A 26,364-nucleotide genomic window follows, 5' to 3' on the forward strand; every position below is an offset into this window, starting at 1 on the left:
CAGCGAGGTTTAACACATTTTGCTACACAGTTACAGAGGTAAATTTCAAAAGGAAAATATGTCGTAATTTATTTCTAATTTTGACAATATTTCGAAATAAATTTAGAATATAGCAAATATATATTCTGATAGCTCTCAACGAGGGCTATATGTGGTACCAGTTTCATTGACCTATCTTTCTCCATTCCAGCACAGGGGGCCATTTCATATTTTTAAAATTGAACTTTAATTTCAAAATTTCTCGAATCTGAAATGGATTTGGAATATAACGCTTATATATTCTAATAGCTCTCGACGAAGGCTATATGTGGTACCAGTTTCATTGACCTATCTTTCCCCCATTCCACTGCACAGTGGGCCATTTCAGACTTTTAAAATTTAACTTTAATTTCTAAATTTCTCGAATCTGAAATGGATTCGGAATATAATGCCTATAGATTCTTATAGCACTCGACAAGGGCTATTTGTGGTAGAAGTTTGGTTGACCTATCTTTTTCGTGTCCAGCACAGTGGGCCAGTTTATATTTTTCAAATTTAAATTTAACTTTAATTTCAAAATTTCTTGAATTTGAAATGAATTTGGAATGTAATGATTATACATTCTAATAGCTCTCGACGAGTGCTATATGTGAAACCAGGTTCAGTGGCCTATCATTCTCCATTCCAGCACAGTGGGCCATTTCATATTTATAAAATTTTTCTTTTGAATCAAAATTTCTCGAATCTGAAATGGACTTGAATTATAATGCTTATATATTCTGATAGCTCTCGACGAGGGCTATATGTGGTACCAGTTTCATTGACCTATCTTTTTCCATTCCAGTACAGTGGGCCATTTTAGATTTTTAAAATTTAATTTTAGAGTCAAAATTTCTCAAATCTGAAATGGATTCGGAATATAATGTTTACATATTCTGATAGATCTTGATAAGAGCTATTATTGACGTTAATTTCATTTGCCTATCTTTTAACGATTTTGAAAAAATTGAATTTTTCTATTTTAAAATTTAACTTCAAAAATACATGAGGTAATGGTGAGACACTGCTATGTTATTTTCACAACATCTGTCGGCAGCACTGCTGTTGAGAGTCGAACAGCGAGGTTTAACACATTTTGCTACACAGTTACAGAGGTAAATTTCAAAAGGAAAATATGTCGTAATTTATTTCTAATTTTGACAATATTTCGAAATAAATTTAGAATATAGCAATTATATATTCTGATACCTCTCGACGAAGGCTATATGTGGTACCAGTTTCATTGACCTATCTTTCCCCCATTCCACTGCACAGTGGGCCATTTCAGACTTTTAAAATTTAACTTTAATTTCTAAATTTCTCGAATCTGAAATGGATTCGGAATATAATGCCTATAGATTCTTATAGCACTCGACAAGGGCTATTTGTGGTAGAAGTTTGGTTGACCTATCTTTTTCGTGTCCAGCACAGTGGGCCAGTTTATATTTTTCAAATTTAAATTTAACTTTAATTTCAAAATTTCTTGAATTTGAAATGAATTTGGAATGTAATGATTATACATTCTAATAGCTCTCGACGAGTGCTATATGTGAAACCAGTTTCAGTGGCCTATCATTCTCCATTCCAGCACAGTGGGCCATTTCATATTTATAAAATTTTTCTTTTGAATCAAAATTTCTCGAATCTGAAATGGACTTGAATTATAATGCTTATATATTCTGATAGCTCTCGACGAGGGCTATATGTGGTACCAGTTTCATTGACCTATCTTTTTCCATTCCAGTACAGTGGGCCATTTTAGATTTTTAAAATTTAATTTTAGAGTCAAAATTTCTCGAATCTGAAATGGATTCGGAATATAACTCTTGTAGATTCTAATAGCGCCCAAAAAGGCCTATATGTGGTACCAGTTTCATTTACCTATCTATTTGTAATCCAGCACAGTGGGCCACTTTAGATTTTTATCATTTAACTTTACATTCAAAATTGCTCGAATCTGAAATGGATTCGGAATACAACACGTATATATTCTGATAGCTCTCGACGAGGGCTATATGTGGTACCAGTTTCATTAACCTATCTTTTTCCATTCCAGCACAGTGGGCCATTCCAGATTTCTAAAATTTCAAAATTTCTCGCATCTGAAATGAATTTGGAATATAACTCTTGTAATTTCTGATAGCACTCGACGAGAGCTATATGTGGTACCAGTTTTATCAACCTATCTATCTCCAATTTCATACTTTAAACAAATCAATTTATTACCACTTATTTTTGCAACCAGCCATTCTTTAACAGTTCTGAGATATATATTCCTAATATTCCTTTAAGTTAGTTATTACTCATTGTGTTTTCTATTATTATTGATTTGTTTTTTTAATTGCAATGCACATACAACGCCATTTTTTAAGTTTTAATCTAAAATTAAATTCAAATGCGCTATTTTTTAACACAAAAGAGCTCTGTTAACCGTTAACATAGCTCTGTTAACCTGTTAAAATTGCTCTGTTAAAGTTAAATTTTAAAATTTATCTTCACACACATAACATCACGTACTAAATTTCAACCGAATAAGATGAATTTTGGTCTTCCATGAGGCTCCGGAGGTCAAACTGGTGATCGGTTTATATGTGGGCTATATATAATTATGGACCAATATGGACCAATTTTTGCATGGTCATTAGAGACTATATGCTAACACCATGTACCAAATTTCAGGCGGATCGGATGAAATTTGCTTCTCTTACAGGCTCCCCAAGCCAAATCGGGGGATCGGTTTATATGGGGGCTATATATAATTAGTAACCGATGTGGACCAATTTTTGCATGGTCATTAGAGACCATATACTAACACCATGTACAAAATTTCAGCCGGATCGGATGAAATTTGCTTCTCTTAAGAGGATCGGCAAGCCAAATTTATGGGTGCGTTTATATGGGGGGCTATACGTAAAAGTGGACCGATATGGTCCATTTGCAATACCATCCAACCTACATCAATAACAACTACTTGTGACAAGTTTCAAGTCGATAGCTTGTTTCGTTCGGAAGTTAGCGTGATTTCAACAGACGGACGGAAGGACGGACGGAAGGACGGACGGACGGAAGGACGGACGGAAGGACGGACGGAAGGACGGACGGAAGGACGGACGGAAGGACGGACGGAAGGACGGACGGAAGGACGGACGGAAGGACGGACGGACGGAAGGACGGCAAGCCAAATTTGGGGGTGCGTTTATATGGGAGGCTGTACGTAAAAGTGGACCGATAAGACCCATTTGCAATACCATCCGACCCACATCAATAACAACTACTTGTGACAAGTTTCAAGTCGATAGCTTGTTTCGTTCGGAAGTTAGCGTGATTTCAACAGACGGACGGAAGGACGGACGGACGGAAGGACGGACGGAAGGACGGACGGAAGGACGGACGGAAGGACGGACGGAAGGAAGGACGGACGGAAGGACGGACGGAAGGAAGGAAGGACGGACATGCTCAGATCGACTCAGCATTTCACCACGACCCAGAATATATACTTTATGGGGTCTTAGAGCAATATTTCGATGTGTTACAAACGGAATGACTAAGTTAATATACCCCCATCCTATGGAGGAGGGTATAAAAAATTTGTTCCCTAGTATCAAGTACGCAAAACTTTACACCTTCCATTTTCATTAACCCCAATATATTTCATAGAACAATGGTGTCAAATAAAATAGTGTTTAAGCGGTGGCACATTGCTAAATCCCCTAAGATGAGCGCCCGCAAAACTATACTGTGATGAGGCAGACAAAACAAAATCTCGTAGTCTAGGTCCATCACATACACTTGCAAACCCTTTCTACACGGACGAAAAATATTGTTTTTCATATGTTTGGGTGTAAAAATTATATGTTTGTAACTCAATTTTTTTAACATATTATTTTTAAGTGCAAGTAATTTAAGGTTCATAAACTAGCATTCACACAAAAAATTTTTTTTTTAGTTCAATCACGAAATTAATTGATCCAATTAATTTTTTAATTGCAATGTCTTCAATCACAGAAATGATAGTATCAATTAAAAAATTAATTGATACTATTCATTTTTGTGATTGATTTTTGTTTCAATTAAAAAATTTGTTGAATCATTTAAATTTTTAATTGAATATTTTTTAAAACTCAATTAAAATTTTAATTGGAAAAATGTTCGTGAAATTTTTTTCTGTGTAACATGTTTGCGACATATATGTTAGACATAACATTTTTGTAAATACAATATGTTTGGATGCAAAGATATATTACTTTATAAATAGCCTATAAACATATATGTGTTTAGAAAGAGAGACCCAGAGAGTAAGCTGCAAGTAAAAGAATGGAAGTAACTAATTGGCGCCTTAAAAGTATATATTTACAAAGAATTTCATTATTTTTTTTTCTACCAGTGTATGCTTAAGATGAAACATAATATGTTTGAATAATACAAACAATATTTTGTTTGGGCCAATCCTGAATATATATGCTTGAAGCAAAATGTGTTTGGGGTTTATATTACAAAAGTGATTTTCTAGGGTGGAAATCAAATGTATCGAAAAGTCTGGGCACAAAATAAGTCATAATGTTACATTAGCTACCCAGCAAAAAAAGCGTCGCCAAAAAAGTAATGAAAATGTTCTTTTTGGATCCGGAAGTGGTGCAAAATTGACGCAGAAGCGATGAATTTAACATGGGCTTGTCATAGGACGGAAGTCGTCCATTTCAACATCCGTTGCACTGAATTTGCATCACTTCTTTAAGCGTGATCCGAATTCAATGTTTTGGATGTAAATTAAAAAATTCTGTGATATTTTGTCAAATAAATAATTTTTATAATATTTTATAATTTTTAATGGATTCTAACGCTTGTCGGAAACGTTTGACATCAACTATTTCCAAAAATTTACAATTTTTTCAAATTGTATTTAGCATTTTTTTTCGACAAAATTTAAATGACTTGTACCATTTTATGAATTCTTACTCTGTTTTTAACCCATTTGAAGCAAAAAAAATTAAAATTACCCATTAAAAGTATGAAAAAACCAAGTTATAAAAAATTGAATTAAAAGAACTTCCTGGGTAGTTAAAATAAAGAACATCATTGGGAGTGCATCTTCTGGAAGTGCTTTTAAAGTTGTGCCTTTGGAAGAACTTCCAAATTTTTTTGCTGGGTAACGATATGATCGGAATAAAATATGCCATATCTGCCAAAAGAAATTTGTCTGTAACGACAGACGGCCACTTTTACCTAACCAAATTGAGAGGACTCTTCAGTAAGGGTGTAATAGGCTTTTTATGTCAACTAATTCATTGTTTCAACCTTCACTTGATTGGACATGAGTTTTTTTTTACAAAATCTTTAAACATATTTCTTTACCTGTCACTCAAATGTTAAAACTTTTATTAGATGTCAGAATAACAACAAAGAAAACACTTCCAACGCCAAAAACGTGCTACTAATTCAGAGGGTGCGAAAAAAATCAGAAACTGGGAAAACACAATGTATATCAATAAAATATTATCTTTGGACATTGAGGAAAAATGTAGCCATCCATAAAATAAATGTGTTTGTCTGTATCACTGATGGAATACTTGGCACACGCTTTCATAGCAAAATTGGCACCAAAAAAAAACAAAACAAGATAAGCAGACAAAAATTCTTATGGAATTTTAGTATTGTCTTTGATAATCGTTTTGGAGGTAGAATTTTTCTGTAGACATGAAAAATCCAATTAATCTTGAAAATATTGTACGAGTATATTTTAGCAGAAAATCAATTGATTTTTGAAATTCTGTAAAAACAAAAGACAACCGAAACTATAGAAATTTTAATTTAGGGATTCCAAATTTTGATTAATCTACAAATACACGGACGTAAAAGATTGATTTTCATTCGTTTCGGTGTAAACATTATATGTTTGGGACTCGAATTTTTAGCATAATATTTTTAAGTGCAAACATAAACTAGTATAACTTATTTGGGATATAACATATTTTTAAATATAATATGTGTGGATACAAATATATGTATATACATTAAATTAGAAATTGTCTATAAACATTTAACCGTTAAACAATTGACGCCTTAAAAATATTTCTACACATAATATGTTTGAACAATACAAAAACAATGTTTTGTTTGAACCAATCCTGAAAATATATATGCTTGAAGCAGAATGTGTTTGGGAGTATATGAGTATATGTTAGTTACAGAAGCAATTTTTATACCCACCACCATAGAATGGTGATGGTGGTATAATAAGTTTGTCATTCCATGTGTAACAAATCGAAATATCGATTTCCGACTATATAAAGCATATATATTCTTGATCAGGGAGAAATTCTAAGACAATATAAGCATGTCTGTCTGTCCGTCTGTCAGTCTGTCTGTTGTAATCACGCTACAGCCTTCAATAATGGCGCTGTCGTGCTGAAATTCGGCACAGATTAGTTTTTTGTTTGCAGGCAGGTCAAGTTCGAAGATGGGCAACATTGGTCCAAGTTTTGATATAGTCCCCATATAAACCGACTTCCTGATTTGGGGTCTTGTGCTTATAAAAACCGTAGTTTTTATCCAATTTGCCTGAAATTGAAAATCTAGAGGTACTTGAGGACCATAAAAAGGTGTGCCGAAAATGGTCCGTATCGGTCCATGTTTTGGTATAGCCCCCATATAGACTGATCTCCCGATTTTGCTTCTTGGGCGTCTGGAAACTGTATTTTCTATCCGAATTGCCTGAAATTAGAAATCTAGACGTATTTTGGGACCATAAAGAGGTGTGTCGAAAATCGTCCGTATCGGTCCATGTTTTGGTATAGACCCCACCATGTCACCGTGGTGTAATGGTTAGCATGCCCGCCTTGCATACACAAGGTTGTGGGTTCGATTCCTGCTTCGACCGAACACCAAAAAGTTTTTCAGCGTTGTATTATCCCACCTCAGTAATGCTGGTGACATTTCTGCGGGTTTCAAAGCTTCTCCAAGTGGTTTCACTGCAATGTGGGACGCCGTTCGGACTCGGCTATAAAAAGGAGGTCCCTTGTCATTGAGCTTAACATGGAATCGGGCAGCACTCAATGCTAAGAGAGAAGTTCACCAATGTGGTATCACAATGGACTGAATAGTCTATGTGAGCCTGATACATCGGGCTGCCACCTAACCTAACCTAACCTATGCAATTCATGGTGGATGATACACTGAAAAAAGCATGACCGGTTCCAAAGTTTTTACGTTTACACTAATGATTTTGTTATTGAGCAAAGAGCAGAATTGAAGTAAGGACACATTTAAGACAAAGTTTTGCGTACTTCATTCTAGGAAACAAATTTTAATTTGTTTCCTAGAATGAAGTGGAATGGAAGTCCATTAAAAACTTTTTTTTTATTTTGAGATAAGTATTTTTTTTTAATGAGAATATACAACCTCTGGATGTATGTTGAATTCCATACCGCTTTACTGATAAGATTTCACTAAGTTCAATGATCGTTGCTTGGATGACCGAATGAAAATCAGAATATAAATAAATCACTTATTATGGCTAATATTTATGTCATATTCTTCAGATGTTTTAAAAAAGTGGGAGCATCACTAAGCTGAAAAAAATATCATCGTACCTTAAAATACGAATGCCATTTGTGCGTAAAGGTAAGTACTATGTTCGCTTTTCGCGTTGAAATTTTCGTGGTTACTTTATTGAAACAGTTCAATATAAAGCAGACAAATTAACTCAATTGATGCGTAGTTTCTTGTTCCTCTAGATTTCGGCAAGACTTTACAGGAATAAGTTTGTTTTCATTTATAATTTTGGTTATTTAAGGAAAAGTAATCGCGAAAATAAAGTGGTTTTCAACTCGAAAACCGAACATAGTACCTACCCTAACGTAGAGAACACATTTCACTGATATCAACATTTGTAACGTAAACAAAAGTCGCTAAACTTTTCATTGAAGTCGGATTTTTCAAAAGTCATTTATAGAAAGAAAGAGATTACAAATTTTGAAAAATGTGGATTTTGTGTGAAATGTTTAGGTAGGTAAACCAAACAATGTTTAATTGAAGTTGTATGTTTTCTTTAAATAAAGTTTCTTTACATAACCTTGTATGAATCCAACAATGTGCTCTATAAATAGAACTATGAAGATAAATTCCGAATTTATTTTTTTTTTGCAGAGCTCTGTTAGTTAATTAACAGAGCTTCATAAAGGAGATAACAGAGCACTGTAACGAGTTAACAGAGGTATTTTCTGCCCTAACCAATGATAGATTTATTTTTTGATCACCAGGAAAAATATTAAATGGTCTTTCTGACCAATTTACTTTATCTAAAATTAAACCACCCACTTGTGATAATGCCACAAGTGGCATCACAGCTACATTCACACATATGTCTCAAAATTTTACAGAAAATTGAGTTTTTCGTCACAATTTTTTGAGAGGATGGGACTCATGTGACCATTGTGGCCACATGGACAATTGTCCCACAATGACCCAAAAATAAAATTCTTTATAAAATTCTGGACAGGATGCCTCCAGTGGCCATTGAGGCCAAATGGAATGGAAAGAGCTTGAAGAGGTCTATCGATATTTGATAGATTTTTTAGATCCGCCGGTCAATTTTGGAGAAAAATAAAAAATATTATAAAATTAACTTAAACTGAAATATTAATGTGCTGTGTTTTTTTAATTTTAATCCTAACTTGTAATGTAAAATTGCCTTAAACTGAAAAATTAATTAACTGTTTTTTTTTTGTTTTTTAATTTTAATACTTTGTAATGAATGATTATCTATTATATGATTTAAAAAATTACAGGGTAATTAAATATTTTTTAAAACTAAAACATAGACTCATAAATCTCATGTGGTATATAGGTCACGGTGGAAAGGATGGTGTATGGGTCATTGTGGGACAATTGTCCATTTGGCCACAATGGCCACTAGAGGCATCCTGTCCAGAATTTTTTAAAGAAATTGAATGAATAGAGCTCTTCAAGCTCTTTCATATGGTGTATGGGTCATTGTGGGACAATTGTGGGACAATTCCTGGTGATCAAAAAATAAATCTATCATTGGTTAGGGCAGAAAATGCCTCTGTTAACTCGTTACAGTGCCCTGTTATCTCCTTTATGAAGCTCTGTTAACTAATTAACAGAGCTTTGCAAAAAAAATGGTTTGTGTCTGTGCTAACTAAATTCGGAATTTATATTCACGCACATATAAATAATAAATAAATAAATAAAAATAGTTTGAAATGTTTAAAATGTTTAAAATAGAATAATTTCTTCTACATTGTTTGTATTGCAGAAAAAGAGCTGAGAACTAAATAAATGATATAGAAGTGAAAAGAATATGGGCAAAAATCCAATTAGCCAGAAAAATCGGAAACAAATTTATTGGTTTCTCATTCTGTAAAATATACAAAGTTTATCAAGAAAATTTTATATATATTTTTTTTTCAAACGAACTTTGAACTGAGTGCTGTCTGATTCCACACTGAAAAAAATATTTACGAAATATGCGTAATTTACAAAATATTAAGGACAAATTTCTTTAAAATGATGAAATTTTAACTAAAAGAAAGTTTATCATCTTTGTTTCAAAAAAAAATATATTAAATTTAGGATACAAATTTTGAAAATTTGTGTTTTGTCGGTTAAAGTCGTATGTCTTTTTTAATTTTATTGATCCTAGATTTGAAGCCACATAGGTCGCTTACAAAATTTCGTTTTTTAAAAAAGCCGCATTTTTGGCTTGGAATCAATACCAAAATCCTTATGGGATGGTCAAAATCTTTGGATCCAAGTGCATTCAAACAAAAAAAAAATTTTTTTTGAGTGCATATTTAGCTCAATGAGAAGGGACCTCCCGTTTATAGCCGAGTCCAAACGTCGTTTCACATTGCAGTGAAACCACTTATAGAAGCTTTAAAACACTCAGAAATGTCATCAGCATTACTGAGAGGGCATAATACGCCGCTGAAAAACTTTTCGATGTTCGGTCGATGCAGGAATTGGAAACTCACTATCCTTTGTCTGCAAGGTGGGTGCTATGGTTAGCATTAGGAAGGGAATATTTTTTTAGCATTAGGAAAGGAATATTTTTGGAAATTTAGAAACTTCAAAAAGCCAATAAAAATGTTTGTTTCCCTACGAAAATTTAACAATAAATTGCTTTTTGGGAAAAAATTGTAAAAAATTGGTTACTGGGAATTTATACCAAAATTCCCAAATAGGTACACGCAGAAAAGAAACATGATTGTCACAATCATATTCGAAGAGCAAAATAATATGATAGGAGCTATTTTTGCGGCGACCATGTAACATTTTAACCTGCAACCATGTTGGCTCAGTGAACATGGTTCTAAGAAAAATGTAATTGTCCTCATCTAAAATGTTATTATATTGATAAAAAGAATTTTGTTTGAATGAAAAGACAATGGTCACGATTTAAAATGTTAGTTAAAAGAACATGGTCACAACCTAAAATGTTTTGATCTTTATGAAAAAACTTTTTTCATCGTCGAAAAAAGGACACCACTTGAGAAAAGAAAACACAAAATTAACTTTATTTGTTTGTTTTTATTTATTTATAAACTAATTCATTGTTTATTTGTATTTATAATAATATTTTTACACACTCTATTTTATTTCAACAATAAGTAATTATTCCATATTTACATCGTGCCCATCAAATGTACAAACGCAGATATCATGTAACTGCAAATAAAAATAAATGATACCATATAGCAAAATGCAGAACAAAAAACAGGTACATTTTTTCAATTACACTTTCCTTTTTTGTGTTCACATAAAACCACGTGCCACTTCTGAATAAATAAATTAACACAAAACACAGTAAATCCGTATTCTCCGTCCATTCCAAGAAACAATCGACACACGACTGACGCGCAAAATGAAAATCGTGTGTACCTGCTCAATGTTTTTATAAAATTCTTTTCACTGCAAACAAGTTAAAAAATTAAATGGTCACGAAAAAAATGTAAATGGTCTTTATGGCCATATAATGGTTCTAGACATGTCTATACTTAACCTATAAAAATACTTTTTTCCCTGTAAAAAAGTAAAAAAAAATTGAATGGTCAGGTACATGATTTTCTCGACCATTTAATGGTCTCAAATTCTATCATTTAAATGATAGAACATGTTTACGGTATTTGAGAACCATTCAAATAATGCTTATTGTCACCATACATTTTTCTCCGCTAGAAAACTATTTTTACAAAGACAAAATACATGGTTTTCGCGGCAATTACATGCTCTAGATAAGCATAAAATGGATGCGGCAACCATGCCCAAACATGGTTTTTCTGTGCATGTAGGTGTCTTTTGTTTATGTACAATTGTGATATTTATTATTTGTTCGGTTGAAGCAGGGATTGAACTCACGACCCTTTGTATACAAGGCGGGTGGGAGCCACCGTTGTGCAATCATTAGCATTGGGAAGGATTATCTTTTTTGTTTTTTGCATGTAGCCCCGAATGTTAATAAATTATAAGCCAAACATAGAAACAACACCAAAAAAGCTAATAAAAATACCTGCTTCTCTCCGAAAATTTAACATTAATTCGTTTCTGGGAATTTACAAAAAATCCCCAAATTTGTTTATGTACAATTGTACTATTTATTATTTGCATATTTTTATTGATTCATATTTTTTTTTTTTTTGAAAATATGAGAATATACAACCTATCTCCATTTGCTGTTCCAATTGCCCCCATTGGTCACACGTACACCGAACAAAAGTGAACTGTTTTATAGGAAGAGTGAACTATATCGCACGAAAACTGAACTAAATTTTACTCCACATTTTGAGATTTCCACAAAGCGTTGTTAAAACCAGGAAATTTTAATGCCCTGTTGTACTTTTTAACAGCAGTTCACGAAATTATATCATCTCATAGAAGAAAAAATTAACTAAAAGTAAAGAAGAAAATCATTGGCGCCAAATCATGACCATTATAACCATACAATAATAGTTCATTCTTACTATTTTTGGAAATCGTACAAAAATCTTCTTTTGCTTTAGTTCATATTGAACTTATGTCTACGGTCATTGAACTTTATACTCACGTTTAGTTCATAAAATTTTTGAAACATACTTAAAAAAAAGTAAGATTTCATAAGGCTGTGGAAAATTTCGATAAAAATAATAAAATTTAACTACAAGCAAATAAATTTTTTCCAATAAAAATAAGTTAAATTTAGCGTTAGTTTAACTACGGAAATTATTTTCTGTGTAGAGATATACACATAAAATTTAAACAAAGTAAGAAAAACAACGATAATAATATTTAAAATTTGTTATATGATGCCTATTTTAAATTGCAATAAATTTTCAGAAGAAAAGGGGAAAACATTTTCATTTGTTTTTAGTTCGAATGGGATAATTAACTTTTAATGGTTGCTTTAGATAATGTTTTCGAGACGTGATGCTGCCTGTAGGTGATCACATTGGGCATATTGTTATTGTGGGCGGGGACGACATAAGAGACCAATGTCAAATAAATCACAATATTCTGAAATAATAAAAAAAAACTAAAAAATATATGGCAAATAAAACTTACTTTGTTGTTATGCGACAAATATTAGTTGTTGTTTGTCTTTTTTTTTGTTTGTTTGTTGCTTGATATTAGTTTTGGCTGACCTCTTGGTGTTGTAATATTGTTGTTGTTATTCTTGAGTGGTATTATTTTCAAAACAATTGTTGTTGCGGTTATTTGGTGGTTTCACACACATACACACAGCACACACTCTATCGCATATAAAAATGTAAACACCTATACGCACTTAATCACTACCTCTGTTTTTTGTTGTTGTCACCAAAACTCATGTGGTTTATCCTTCTTCTGCCCCTATTTCTTACGTTTGTTATAATTGTAGAACAATTGATATTTACATTTACCGTTATTTTTAGGTATTTCTTTTTTGCTTTACTTCACACATTCACACAAACATCAAAGAAAGAAGTTTGTTTTTCACAAAAAATAAAGCGGCTTTTGTATTTCTTTGTCGCGCTCTTTTTGGGTTTTGTAAGATTTTGGCGGGGGGGTCGGCCCTTTCTTTGTAGGCCGATAGGTTTAAGCTTTGTGGTTGGTGGTTACTTCAACAACAACACAATAATCGTGTGCAGCAGTGGTGAGAAAAATCGCAAAATTCTACCGTTAGAATAATATTACCGAAATTCAAGGCGATTAGGCGCTTAAACACGAGTCTCGATGCTTTGCAACTGAATGGAATTCTGGTAAACAAAACTATTTCAACCCCTCGCAACACTCACACATACACGCATGACGCACTTGTCTCCTCTTCATATCTCTAACACTGACCAACCAATTCTTTACCATTGCCAGTATCGTTGGTGGGTTTGTTTTTGCTTTTGTTGCATATGGTTTATACCCAACACAACAAAAGCATGTTGGGGACGGTCGTCGTGTTGTCAACACCAGTGTTGCCTTACCTTCATACAAAATTTTTAAAGGATTTTGTTTAATTGAAGATTGGAGGGATGTATGTAATTGTCGCGAAAACCATGTATTTTGTCTTTGTAAAAATAATTTTCGAGCGGAGAAAAATATATGTTGGCAATAAGCATTTAAATGGTTCTCAAATGCCGCAAACATGTTCTATTATTTAAATGATAGAATTTGAGACCATTACATGGTCAGGAAAATCATGTACCTGACCATTCATTTTTTTTACTTTTTTGCAGAGAAAAAAGTATTTTTATAGTTTACATATAGACATGTCTACAACCATTACATGGCCATAAAGACCATGTACATTGTTTTCGTGGCCATTTAATTTTTTAATTTTTTTGCAGCGACAAGAATTTTTAAAAACATTGAGCAGGTACACACGATTTTCATTTTGCGCGTCAGTCGTGTGTTGATTGTTTCTTGGAATGGACGGAGAATACGGAATTATTGTGTTTTGTGTTAATTTATTTATTCACAAATGGCACGTGGTTTTATGTGAATACAAAAAAGGAAAGTGTAGTTGAAAAAAATGTACCTGGTTTTTGTTCTGCATTTTGATATATGGTATAATTTATTTTTATTTGCAGTTACATGATGTCTGCGTTTGTACATTTGATGGGCACGAAGTAAATATGGAATGATTACTTATTGTTGAAATTGAACCAAACTAGAGTGTGTAAAAATATGTGATGTTTGCTTGCACGACATTATAAATACAAATAAGCAATGAATTAGTTTATAAATAAATAAAAACAAATAAATAAAGTTTATTTTGTGTTTTCTTTTCTCAAGTGGCGTCCTTTTTTCGACGACGAAAATAGTTTTTTCATAAAAATCAAAACATTTTAGGTTGTGACCATGTTCTTTTAACTAGAAGAAAAACATTTTTGACGAATAACATAACATTTTAGATCGTGACCATTGTCTTTTAATGGAAACAAAATTCTTTTTATCAATATAATAACATTTTAGATGAGGACAATTGTATTTTTCTTAGAACCATGTTCACTGAGCCAATATGATTGCAGGTTAAAATGTTACATGGTCGCCGCAAAAATAGCTCCTATCATATTATTTTGCTCTTCGAATATGATTGTGACAATCATGTTTCTTCTCTGCGTGTAATGGGTGTGAAGAGGGGTCATTAGAAATTCATGCATAAATATTCGTATATACACTGAAAAAAGAGTGAACCCATCAGGTAGAAATTTTTTGGTTAATTTTAGAAAATTTGGATAATTTTTAGAAAATTTTAACTAAACAGTATTACAAAAGCTGACATCATGCCGATATCACAAAAATAAGTAAATATTTTTCGACAAATGTAAGAAATTTTATTACACACAATTAATCTTTTCACTTGTTAAAGAAAATTTTGTAGTTGGAAAGAAAAACTTGGAATTCTAAATTGCAAGAATGCCTTTAGTGCCATACCAAGTTCAAGAATTTGTAGTAAAATTTACAAATTTAAAAAAATAATGAACATTTGTGTATAATTTTTCCCATTTTTTATACCCACCACCATAGAATCGTGACGGGGGTATAATAAGTTTGTCATTCCGTTTGTAACACATCGAAATATAGATTTCCGACTATATAAAGTGTATATATTCTTGATCAGGGAGAAATTCTAAGACGATATAACGATGGCCGTCTGTCTGTCTGTTGTAATCACGCTACAGTCTTCAATAATGAAGCAAACGTGCTGAAATTTTGCACAAACTCGTCTTTTGTCTGCAGGCAGGTCAAGTTCGAAGATGGCTATATCGGTCCAGGTTTTGATATAGTCCCCATATAAACCGACCTCCCGATTTGGGGTCTTGTGCTTATAGAAATCGTATTTTTCATCCAATTTGCCTGAAAGTATTTTATGACCATAAAGAGGTGTGCCGAAAATGGTGGGTATCGGTCCATGTTTTGATATAGACCCCATATAGACCGATCTCCCGATTTTACTTCTTGGGCTTATAGAAACCGCAGTTTTTATTCAATTTACCTGAAATTGGAAATCTAGAGGTATTGTAGGACCACAAATACGTGTGCCAAAAATTTTGAGTATCGATCCATATTTTGGTATAGTCCCCACCGATTTTACTTCTTGGGCTTATAGAAACCGCAGTTTTTATTCAATGAAATTGGAAATCTAGAGGTATTGTATGACCACAAATACTTGTGCCAAAAATTGTGAGTATCAATCCATATTTTGGTATAGCCCCCATATAGACCGATCTCCCGATTTTACTTCGTGGGCTTATAGAAACCGCAGTTTTTATTCAATTTACCTGAAATTGGAAATCTAGAGGTACTGTAGGACCACAAATACGTGTGCCAAAAATTGTGAGTATAGGTCCATGTTTTGGTATGGTCCCCATATAAAACGACCTACCGATTTGGGGTCTTGGGCTTATAGAAACCGTAGTTTTTATCCAATTTGTCTGAAATTGGAAATCTAGAGGTATTTTAGGACTATAAAGAGGTGTGCCGAAAATGGTGAGTATCGGTCCATATTTTGGAATAACCCCCATATAGACCGATTTCCCGATTTTACTTCTTGGGCTTCTAGAATCCGAAGTTTTTATCCTATTTGCTTGAAATTGGAAATCTAGAGGTATTTTAGGACCATAAAGATGTGTGCCGAAAACGGTGAGTATCGGTCCATATTTTAGTATAGCCCCCATAAGAACGATCTCCCGATTTAACTCCTTGGGTTTCTAGAAACCGTAGTTTTTATCTGATTTGCCTGAAATTGTAAATATTCTGGTATTTTAGGTTCACAAAAACGTGTATCGGATTAAGTTTTTATCGGTCCATTTGGTAATGCCTCCATATAGACCGACTTCACTTCTTGAGGGTGTAGAAAGCGCACTGATCATGAAAATTGCTTGAAACTCAATGTAAAATTTCCAGATTTTACTTCTACAGATTTAAGATTTCAAATCAAGACGTTATTTTATAATTTTGTTGCACACTTACAATAGATGTTAATGATTCCTCTAAAACTCAAACAAAAATGGTTCTTATAAATCCATAATCTGATATAGTCCTCATAGGTGAAATCTTTAAATTTATCTTCGGGAAGTGTCCTCAAGTTCTCAAGCCCTCCTGAAATTTCAAAGGAAACCCTAATATTTGGTTCATGGTAGTGGGTATTTAAGATTCGGCCCGGCCGAACTTAGTGCTGTATATACTTGTTCCTAACTAAATCTGTTCAGTTTCAGTCAATACAAACGAACCCACAAAGTTTATATAAAATCTCAGCACATAGAAAGCTCCAATCGTTCCAGATTCGCCTGCAATTTGGTTTTATTCATATAAAGACGTAGCTATGTGCTTGCTTTAGCAGAACTGAGGAACAGTAAAATCGAAAAGATAATATGGGGAGATTCTGTATGATCTTTATGGTGGACAAAACAAGAAAGATATTAGGGATATGATCAGTTTGGATCATGGCGAGGCATTTGGATATCATGGCACATTTGCACCGTATAGGGGTAGTAAATGATAGTTCGTTCATACAGGGTGTTCGGAGAAGACAAAGAGACACTTTTTGACTATTTGTTAAAAATTATATTATTTAAGAGTAAAAAAATTCGAAATTCCTGAGAAAAGAAAAATGTCCTTTCACTGTGTGATTAGCATAATAATAACTATAATCTCCAGAATCACATCCAGAGTCGATATTGTCCTGGTTATCCTTTTTTTTTCATCCGTCTGTCATTTGTTATTTGTTAAGAAATCAAACGATAAAAATGTTGATAATTAGTAGACAAATAAATTTGATGATGGCAACACTTGTCGACACAACCAAAACACCGAACGAACGTGTCACCAACAACCCCCCAAAATGAAAGTCTGCTTCATACACAAGAGCAGCAACAACAAGTGTTGTGGTGTTGTTGGAGGAGACAAACAGAAAGCTAAAAGTATCCATCCCCAAATAGATTGGTATGGTTCATGCAAAAGAATGTGAGCGTACATTTCACTGGGGGCTTGCTGATGCTAAATGATTATTTTGTCTTATTATTTTTTTTTTTTAATTTTTATGGCCACCAATATAGGATGGGCGATATACTAACTTTATCATTCCGTTTGTAACTCATCGTAATACTGGTCTCAGACCCCATAAAACATGTATATTCCGGGTCGTGTTGAAATTCTTAGCCGATCTAGCTATGTCCACCACCGTTGTGCAATGGATAGCTTGCCCGCCTTGCATACACAGGGTCGTGGGTTCAAACACAGTTTCGACCAAACACCAATAAGTTTTCACCACAATGTGGAACGTCATTCGGATTCGGCTCTTGTCATTGAGCTAAGCATAGAATCTGGCAGCACACGCTGATAAGACAGAATTTCACCACTGTAGTATTAGAATGGACTGAGTAGTCTAAGAGAGTCTGAAATATCACGCTGCCCTATACCTAACCTAACCTAATGGTCTTTTACAATTGTACCGGGTTTCTTCTTTAATGTACTGGTATCGCCAATTTAAAATCTGGCAATTCTACCAAGGTTACCACAGTAGGTAGAATTCTACCAAAACGTTTTTTACGGTTTGGTAGATTGGTAGAATTCTCGATGGTTTGGTAGATTAAATAAAATTTTGACACAATTTTGACAAAATTTTCTATTGAAATAAAATTTTGACAAAGCTTTCTATAGAAAAACAACCATGACAAAATTTTCTATAGAAATAAAATTTTTGGAAAATATATATTTTCTATAGAAATAAAATTTTGACAAAATTTTCTATGGAAATAAAATTTTGACAATTATTTTGTATAGAAATAAAATTTTGATAAAACATTCTATAGAAATAAATTTTTGACATAATGTTTTATTGAAATAAAATTCTGACAAAATTTCATATAGAAATAAAATGTTGACAATGTTTTCTAGAAATAAAATGTTGACAAAATTATCTATAAAAAAAAATTTTGATAAAATTTTCTATAGAAATAAAAATTTGACAATGTTTTTTATAGAAATAAAATTTTGACAAAATTTTCTATAGAAACAAATTCTTGACAAAATTTTCTATAGAAATAAAATTTTGATAAAATTTTCTATCGAAATAAAATTTTGACAAAATTTTCTATAGAAATAAACTTTTGACGCAATTTCCTATAGAAATAAAATTTTGACAAATTTTTCTATAGAAATAAAAGTTTCTATAGAAATGAAATTTTGACAAAAATTTTTATAGAGATAAAATTTTGACAAAATCTTCTACAGAAATAAAATTTTGACAAAATTTTCTATAGAAATAAAATGTTGACAAAATGTTCTATAGAAATAAAATTTTTGCAAAATATATATTTCCTATAGAAATAAAATTTTGACAAAATGTTTTATTGAAATAAAATTTTGACAAAATTTCCTATAGAAATAAAATGTTGACAATGTTTTCTAGAAATAAAATTTTGACAAAATTTTCTATAAAAAAAAAATTGATAAAATTTTCTATAGAAATAAAAATTTGACAATGTTTTCTATAGAAATACATTTTTGACAAAATTTTCTATAGAAATAAAATTTTGACACAATTTCCTATAGAAATAAAATTTTGACAACATTTTCTATAGAAATAAAATTTTGCAAAATTTTCTATAGAAATAAAATTTTGACAAAATTTTCTATCGAAATAAAATTTTGACAAAATTTTCTATAGAAATATACTTTTGGCCCAATTTCCTATAGTAATAAAATTTTGACAAATTTTTCTATAGAAATAAAAGTTTCTGTGGAAATGAAATTTTGATAAAAATTTTTATAGAGATAAAATTTTGACAAATTTTTCTATAGAAATAAAATTTTGACAAAATTTTCTGTAGAAATAAAATTTTGACAAATTTTTCTATAGAAATAAAATTTTGACAAAACTTTTTGTACACGGACGAAAAATACTTTTCATATGTTTCGGTAATAATTATATGTTTGACACTCAAATTGTTATCACATTATTTTTAAGTGTAAGCATATAATTTTCATACATATTATGTTTGGGACATCACATTTTCTTAAATATAATATCTCTGGATGTAAACATATTTTAATTTGGAATTTTCGTATAAACATATATGTGTTTAGAAACACCAGATAGTGCAAGAGAGATAAAGATGGCGATGGAGATAGATAACGAAACAAACAATTTTTTGTTTGCACAAAATGTGAAAATATATATGTTAGAAGCAGTATATGTTTGGGAGTATATGTTACAGAGGCAATTTTTTAGGGTGTAAAAATAAAATTATCACAAATTTTTGTATAGAAATAAAATGTTGACAAAATTTTCTATAGAAATAAAAATTTGACAATTTTTTCTATAGAAATACAATTTTGACAAACTTTTCTACAGACAAAATCTTCTATAGTAATAAAATAAAGTATTGAAAAATGTTTCTATAGAAATTAAATTTTGAAAAAATTTTGTGTAGAAATAAAATTTTGACAAAATTTTCTACAAATATTAAATTTTGACAAAATTTTCTACAGAAATAAAATTTTGAGAAAATTTTCTATAGAAATAAAATTTTTATCAAAACAAAATTTTTGTAAAAAACTTCAAAATAAAATTTTTGAAAATTGTTTGTTTTGGTAAAATTTTTCTGAAATTTTGGTAGATTAATTTTTGCACGAGTGGCAAACATGAATCCTACTCCCGATTGAAAACCGACAAATAAACTCCTACTTGCAAAAAATTCTTTCACCAACCCTGACATCAACAACATGTTGCTGCTGTTCAGTATCAATGGAATGTTCCTTCCAACAAGACTTGCGAATGATAACACTGAATGAAGCAGCGACAGAAGCAACCTACGACAAATCATTTCAATATGGTCACCCACAAAAAAGCAAGACATATTGCAGTTATCAGCAATTTTCAAATAAATAAAAACACATAAAATAAATAGAACAAAAAACACATATCATATTGCAATACTAAAACTGATAACAGAATTGAAGCCCATTCATATATGAACTCATCATTTAACCGAAGTGTCATACATATAAGGCGTAATGCACGGAAAAAAAATATTGACCGAATATGAGCGATTGTGCAATATAATTTTTAGGACACGCAATTTACATACGTAATATTAAGGACAAATTTCTTTACTATAATGAAATTTTAATTAGAAGTTTATAATCTTTGCTTAAATTTTTGAAATTAAATATAGGACAAGAATCTTGGAAATTTACGTCCCTCAATTAAGGTATGTTATTAAGGAAAAGAAAAAAATCTTGATCTGCAGAAATCGGCTTTAAAGAAACTGGTGTATTTAATCATTTTATAAAAGAACAAAAATTCCTATAGAAATAAAATTTTGACAATTTTCTATAGAAATAAAATTTTGACAATTTTCTATAGAAATACAATTTTGATAAAATTTCCTAAAGAAATAAAATTTTGGTAAAATTTTCTATAGAAATAGAATTATGACACAATTTTCTATACAAATAAAATTTCGACAAAATTTTCTATAAAAATAAAATTTTGATAAAATTTTCTATAGAAATAAAATTTTGGTAAAATTTTCTATAGAAATAAAATTATGACACAATTTTTTCTAGAAATAAAATTATGACACAATTTTCTATACAAATAAAATTTCGACAAAATTTTCCATAGAAATAAAATTTCGACAAAATGTTCTATAAAAATAAAATTTTGATAAAATTTTCTATAGAAATAAAATTTTGGTAAAATTTTCTATAGAAATAAAATTATGACACAATTTTCTATATAAATAAAATTTCGACAAAATTTTCCATAGAAATAAAATTTCGACAAAATTTTCTATAAAAATAAAATTTTGACAAAATTTTCTATAGAAATAAAATTTTGACAAAATTTTCTATATAAATAAAATTTTGACAAAATTTTCTATAGAAATAAAATTTTGACAAAATTTTCTATAGAAATAAAATTTTGGTAAAATTTTCTATTGAAATAAAATTTTCAATAGAAAACTAGAAAACAAATTTTGACACAATTTTCTATTGAAATAAAATTTTGACAAAATTTTCTATAGAAATAAAATTTTGACATAGAAATAAAATGTTGACAAAATTTTCTATATAAATAACATTTTGACAAATCAATACAAATAAAATTTTGATAAAGTTTTCTATAGAAATAAAATGTTGACAATTTTCTATAGAAATAAAATTTCGACAAAATTTTCTATAAAAATAAAAATTTGACAAAATTTTCTATAGAAATAAAATTTTGACAAAATTTTCTATAGAAATAAAATGTTGACAATTTTCTATAGAGACAAAATTTCGACAAAATTTTCCATAGAAATAAAATTTCAACAAAATTTTCTATAAAGGTGAGTATTAAGTTCGAGTTTAGCCGCTAAAAACATGATTTTTTCACGATTACTTTTCTTTAATAATCCATTTTAAGGAATACAAACTTTGTGAAAACTTGCTTTGGGCTATTCCCCATCAAGTTATAATAAAATCTGCAACATATATGTATAATTTTATTTCTTTTTTTACTGATTAAGATTTCACTTTAGTGAAAAAACTCGAACTTAATACCCACCTTAAAAATAAAATTTTGATAAAATTTTTTATAGAAATACATTTTTGACACAATTTTCTATTGAAATAAAATTTTTAATAGTAAACTAGAAAACAAATTTTGACATAATTTTCTATTGATGTAAAATTTTGACAAAATTTTCTACAGAAATAAAATTTTGACAAAAATTTCTATAGAAATAAAATATTGAAAAAATGTTCTATAAAAATAAAATTTGAACAAAATGTTCTATAGAAATAAAATGTTGGCAAAAGTTTCTATAGAAATAAAATTTTGGCAACATTTTCTACAGACAAAATCTATATAATAAAATAAGGTATTGAAAAAGTTTCTATAGAAATAAAATATTGACGAAATTTTCTATAGAAATAAAAGTTTGACAATTTTTCCTATAGAAATAAAATTTTGATAGAATATTTTATAAGAACAAAATTTTCTATAGAAATAAAATTTTGACAATATTTTCTTCAGAAATAAAGTTTTGGAAAAATTTTCTATAGAAATAAAATTTTGCAAAAAATTTCTGTAATAATAAAAACTTTGAAAAATTTTCTGTGGAAATAAAATTTTGCAAACATTTACTATAGAAATGAAATTTTGCTAACACTTGCTATAGAAATAAAATTTTGACAAATTTTTCTATAGAAATAAAATTTTGACAAAATTTTCTATAGAAATAAAATTCTGACTAAATTTTCTATTGACAAAATTCTCCCTTTTGTAGAATTTTAAAGCTTCGACAAATTTGCAGTTTAAGGGATATTTAAAGACTCAATTATGTTGTCGCCATTAGGAGAAATAAACTTTTAAAGTAAAATAATTAAATATTTGTTTCCATGAAACAATAGTTAATTATTTTTTAATTGAAAATTTAAAAATTTCAATCATTGACTTAATGTTTCTAGTTTGATTAAAAGATTAATATGTAGTATCAATTAATTTTTTAATTGAAAAAGTTTTCAACTTCAATCAACTTTTTAATTGGGAATATTTTGGTGATATTTTCTGCTTAGTACTTATTAGATACTGGTATGATGTGGCCAAAAAACTCGGCTCTCTGTACAAAAAAAAACAAATTAAATTTAAACAATTTCCAATTAATAAATGAATACCTAAAATTCCATTTGCAACTATAAACCCCCATGGACCAAAAAACAGATAAGGTATTTTTAGCTTTTTTAGTAAGATATACATTAGACCTGTCCAGGAAATGTATGAGATTTTTCAAAACACAATTTTTTTAATGAGCACTTACAGTTTTAGAATCTCTCAATGATTGTAATAAAAACTGTGAAAAAAGATTTTGAAAAACTTTTGCCAAAAAGTTGCTCAACGCGGTTCAAGTCAGGATTTTGGCAAACAAAATTTTAAATAATTTATTAGTAAATATAAGAAATATCTAAAAGCGCAATCTTTGAGCTAAATGCTCAAGCAAATAATAAAAAATTCAAAATGTGAAATTTATTGAGCCGTTTGCTTGCTGTAGCCTCTGGAAATCAAAAAATGCAGAAAATTTCCGCAATTTTTTTTTCAATGCATTATATTTTTTCGAAAAAAAAAGTATATACGTTTGTATATTTTTTATATATTCTTGGAACAATAAGGTATAAAAAAATGTAGGTTAAGAATTTTTGGATGTGTCATTAGTCGCTAAAAAATTAATTTCTTTATGAAAGGTCTCACTTAACCCATATGTGTTATTGTGAAATATCAGTCTATGAGCTAAAAGTCAAAGCAATAATAAGATAGATTAAAATTTTTAAAAAGTGCCACATATAACTAAAAGTAAAATATTTAAGTGAGACCTTTCATAAAGAAATTAATTTTTTAGCGACTAATGACACATCCAAAAATTCTTAATCTAAATTTTTTTTATACCTTATTATTTTATTAACTTATGTTAAAAAGCCATGGAAAATTGAATTTGGAAATTTTGTTATTCTTGTGCTAGTCTGATATCAATGTCTTTTGAAAATTTAATTGGCAACGGTTATGGCTACAGATTAGAAATTAGTAGAGCCATCTACCGGGAAAATTAGATAATTAAATAAATTGTACTATATGGAATGAAAATTTGTTTGTTTGACATAGATTTGAATTCCAGGCTTTTTCCAGTCTATATTTTAAAACCTTATGGATATCAAAACATTATTGCCAACTTATGAAAAGTACAAATTTAGCAATAAACATTTTTTATACTCTTCACAAACATAAAGATGAGCACATTTCTTCTGATCTGCTGAAATGTGCTCCTCAAAGAGGGTCCGGAAGTTAAATCTCAGGATCGGTTTATAGTGGAGCTGTATACAATTATTATCAAAATTCATTCAGATTGGATGAAACATGCTCCGCTGTGAAGCTGTGTAATATGAATCTTTATATGGGGTCTATATATTATTATAGACCGATATAGACCAAGTTTTGCAACCGAATCGGATCAAATTTACTTTTTGAGGAGGTCAAATAATATTTGGGGGTTATACGTAAAAGTAGTCCGATATAGCCTATTTGCCATACCATCCGACCTACATCAATACCCTGCCAGCATTTCAAAGTTCCATTTCATCCTCATCGCTACCACAGACTCGTAAGTGTGTAAATATAACCATAGCGATAGGCGGTAGGCGAAACATTTTTGCCGCAACGGCAAATACAATAAGCTTGACGGCGAATAATTCCCTTTTTCACGTTTCCTAGCGTTTTTGTTGTCAATACAGCATGCTTTGACAATATTAAACAATGAAGTTGAATAAAAACATACAATGGCTTGTTATTTGTTGAGTTATTTCAAGAAAAAATAATCTACACGTGTCCAGGCAACAGCAATTCCTAGTGGTGAGTTAAAAAATTGATAAGCGATGGCAACACTATACCAGTTTTCGCCAAGGAGTTAGAATAAGTTTTAATTTAGCGACACGCCGCTAGCCGTCACGGTATTCCCTCGCGGATTTTGGGCTTCCCATAAGAAATACACGTAAATAAGTGTTCGCCTACCGCCTATCGCTATGGTTATATTTACACACTAATGCGTCGTCCAGTTATAAGTTTTTCCGGATTGAATATCTGTGTTTGTAAAGAATACTTTCATGTACTTTTCGTACTTTTTGATAGGCTTCCCCATCACAGTTGGCGATTGATGTAGTGTCACTTATGCGTCCTACAGACTATAACTGCCTGTTTTGCGGTTGCATTGGAAACTCGAAATTCCCATTTACTTTAAATTCAAATATACACACCGTTTGTTCACATAAATACCGCAATCGCAAAGGGAAACATTTTCTTAAGTTATTTTCACATCCCTATGTTCTCCAAAGTCTTTGTTTATTCGTATTTTTTTCTATGGAATTTATTTCAATAATTTGACATATATTTTGAAAAGAGTGTGCTCAATCAGAGCATATTCCAAATTAGGGGCGTTTACAATATAAAATTTAAGTGTTTTGGAGGAAAACTTGTGTTTTGAATTTAATTTTTTGTATGGGGAAACGACTCGTTTCCAAATGCTTATAAAGGGAAAACATTTCACCCCAAAACATGCTTGGCGAGAACGCCATATAAGTTTATCCGGACGAAATTTGTGCGTTTGAAAAGAATCTTCCAGTGCGGCCATTCGGTATGAATTGTCGGGGATGACTAAATAATCGGTAAATGTGTTATCGATCCCATTAACAAGCAGCAGTATCGATTATGCCGTCAGACTTAACTTATAGTGTGCCCTACATCTGGGATATTTTCGACATGAGCACTGTCGCCCGGATAAATTTTATTCTGGACGGCGCATTACATTTGAGAGACGCATCGATGCAAATTTTATAGGGCTGTTTTCTTTCAGCACTGGATACCCTGGAACATTCACAGACAGAGCTCATTTTTTACAGATAAGTACACCAAATTAAGTCGAATAATACTTTTGTTGACAAAATATACGCTCCCAATATTTCATTGAATTATCTCTGGGATTTCCTTAGAAACCTAACGTATTTTATTTTAACAGCTTGGACGAATACTATGTTGGAAGTGAGCAGACAACACATGCGGGAAGTTTTCTTATTTCTTTATTGAAAATAATAAAGCGAAAACCGGTTTTTATGACATTGAAAACACCGGTTCTATCGGTTCACCGAAAATGGCATTTTATACAAAACCGACCCGGTCCACCGGTATTCACCGACCAGTTTTGATCACTGCCCTGCCAACATTTTTTGAATTTGGGGGGCGCTTCTGAGAATCCCCAGTACGTCGAAAACAATCATATACGATATCAAAAACTCGTCGGAAAATAGCCGTCACTATTGAGAAGTTGTACCACGCCAAGTTAC

At 30.9% G+C, this 26,364-nt stretch overlaps 1 protein-coding gene across 1 annotated transcript in view; it reads right to left on the reverse strand.

Annotated features, from left to right (window-relative positions):
* Positions 1 to 13,236, reverse strand: part of speck — a 220,581-nt gene extending 207,345 nt beyond the window's left edge. The window contains exon 1 of the mRNA XM_075292323.1: positions 12,577 to 13,236. The gene's annotated coding sequence lies outside the window, so the exon portion shown is untranslated. The remainder of the gene's footprint in view (positions 1 to 12,576) is intronic.
* Between the last annotated feature and the right edge of the window lie 13,128 nt (positions 13,237 to 26,364).

This window comes from Haematobia irritans, chromosome 1 (genome assembly GCF_050003625.1).
Source record: "Haematobia irritans isolate KBUSLIRL chromosome 1, ASM5000362v1, whole genome shotgun sequence".
Classification (NCBI taxonomy): domain Eukaryota; kingdom Metazoa; phylum Arthropoda; class Insecta; order Diptera; family Muscidae; genus Haematobia; species Haematobia irritans.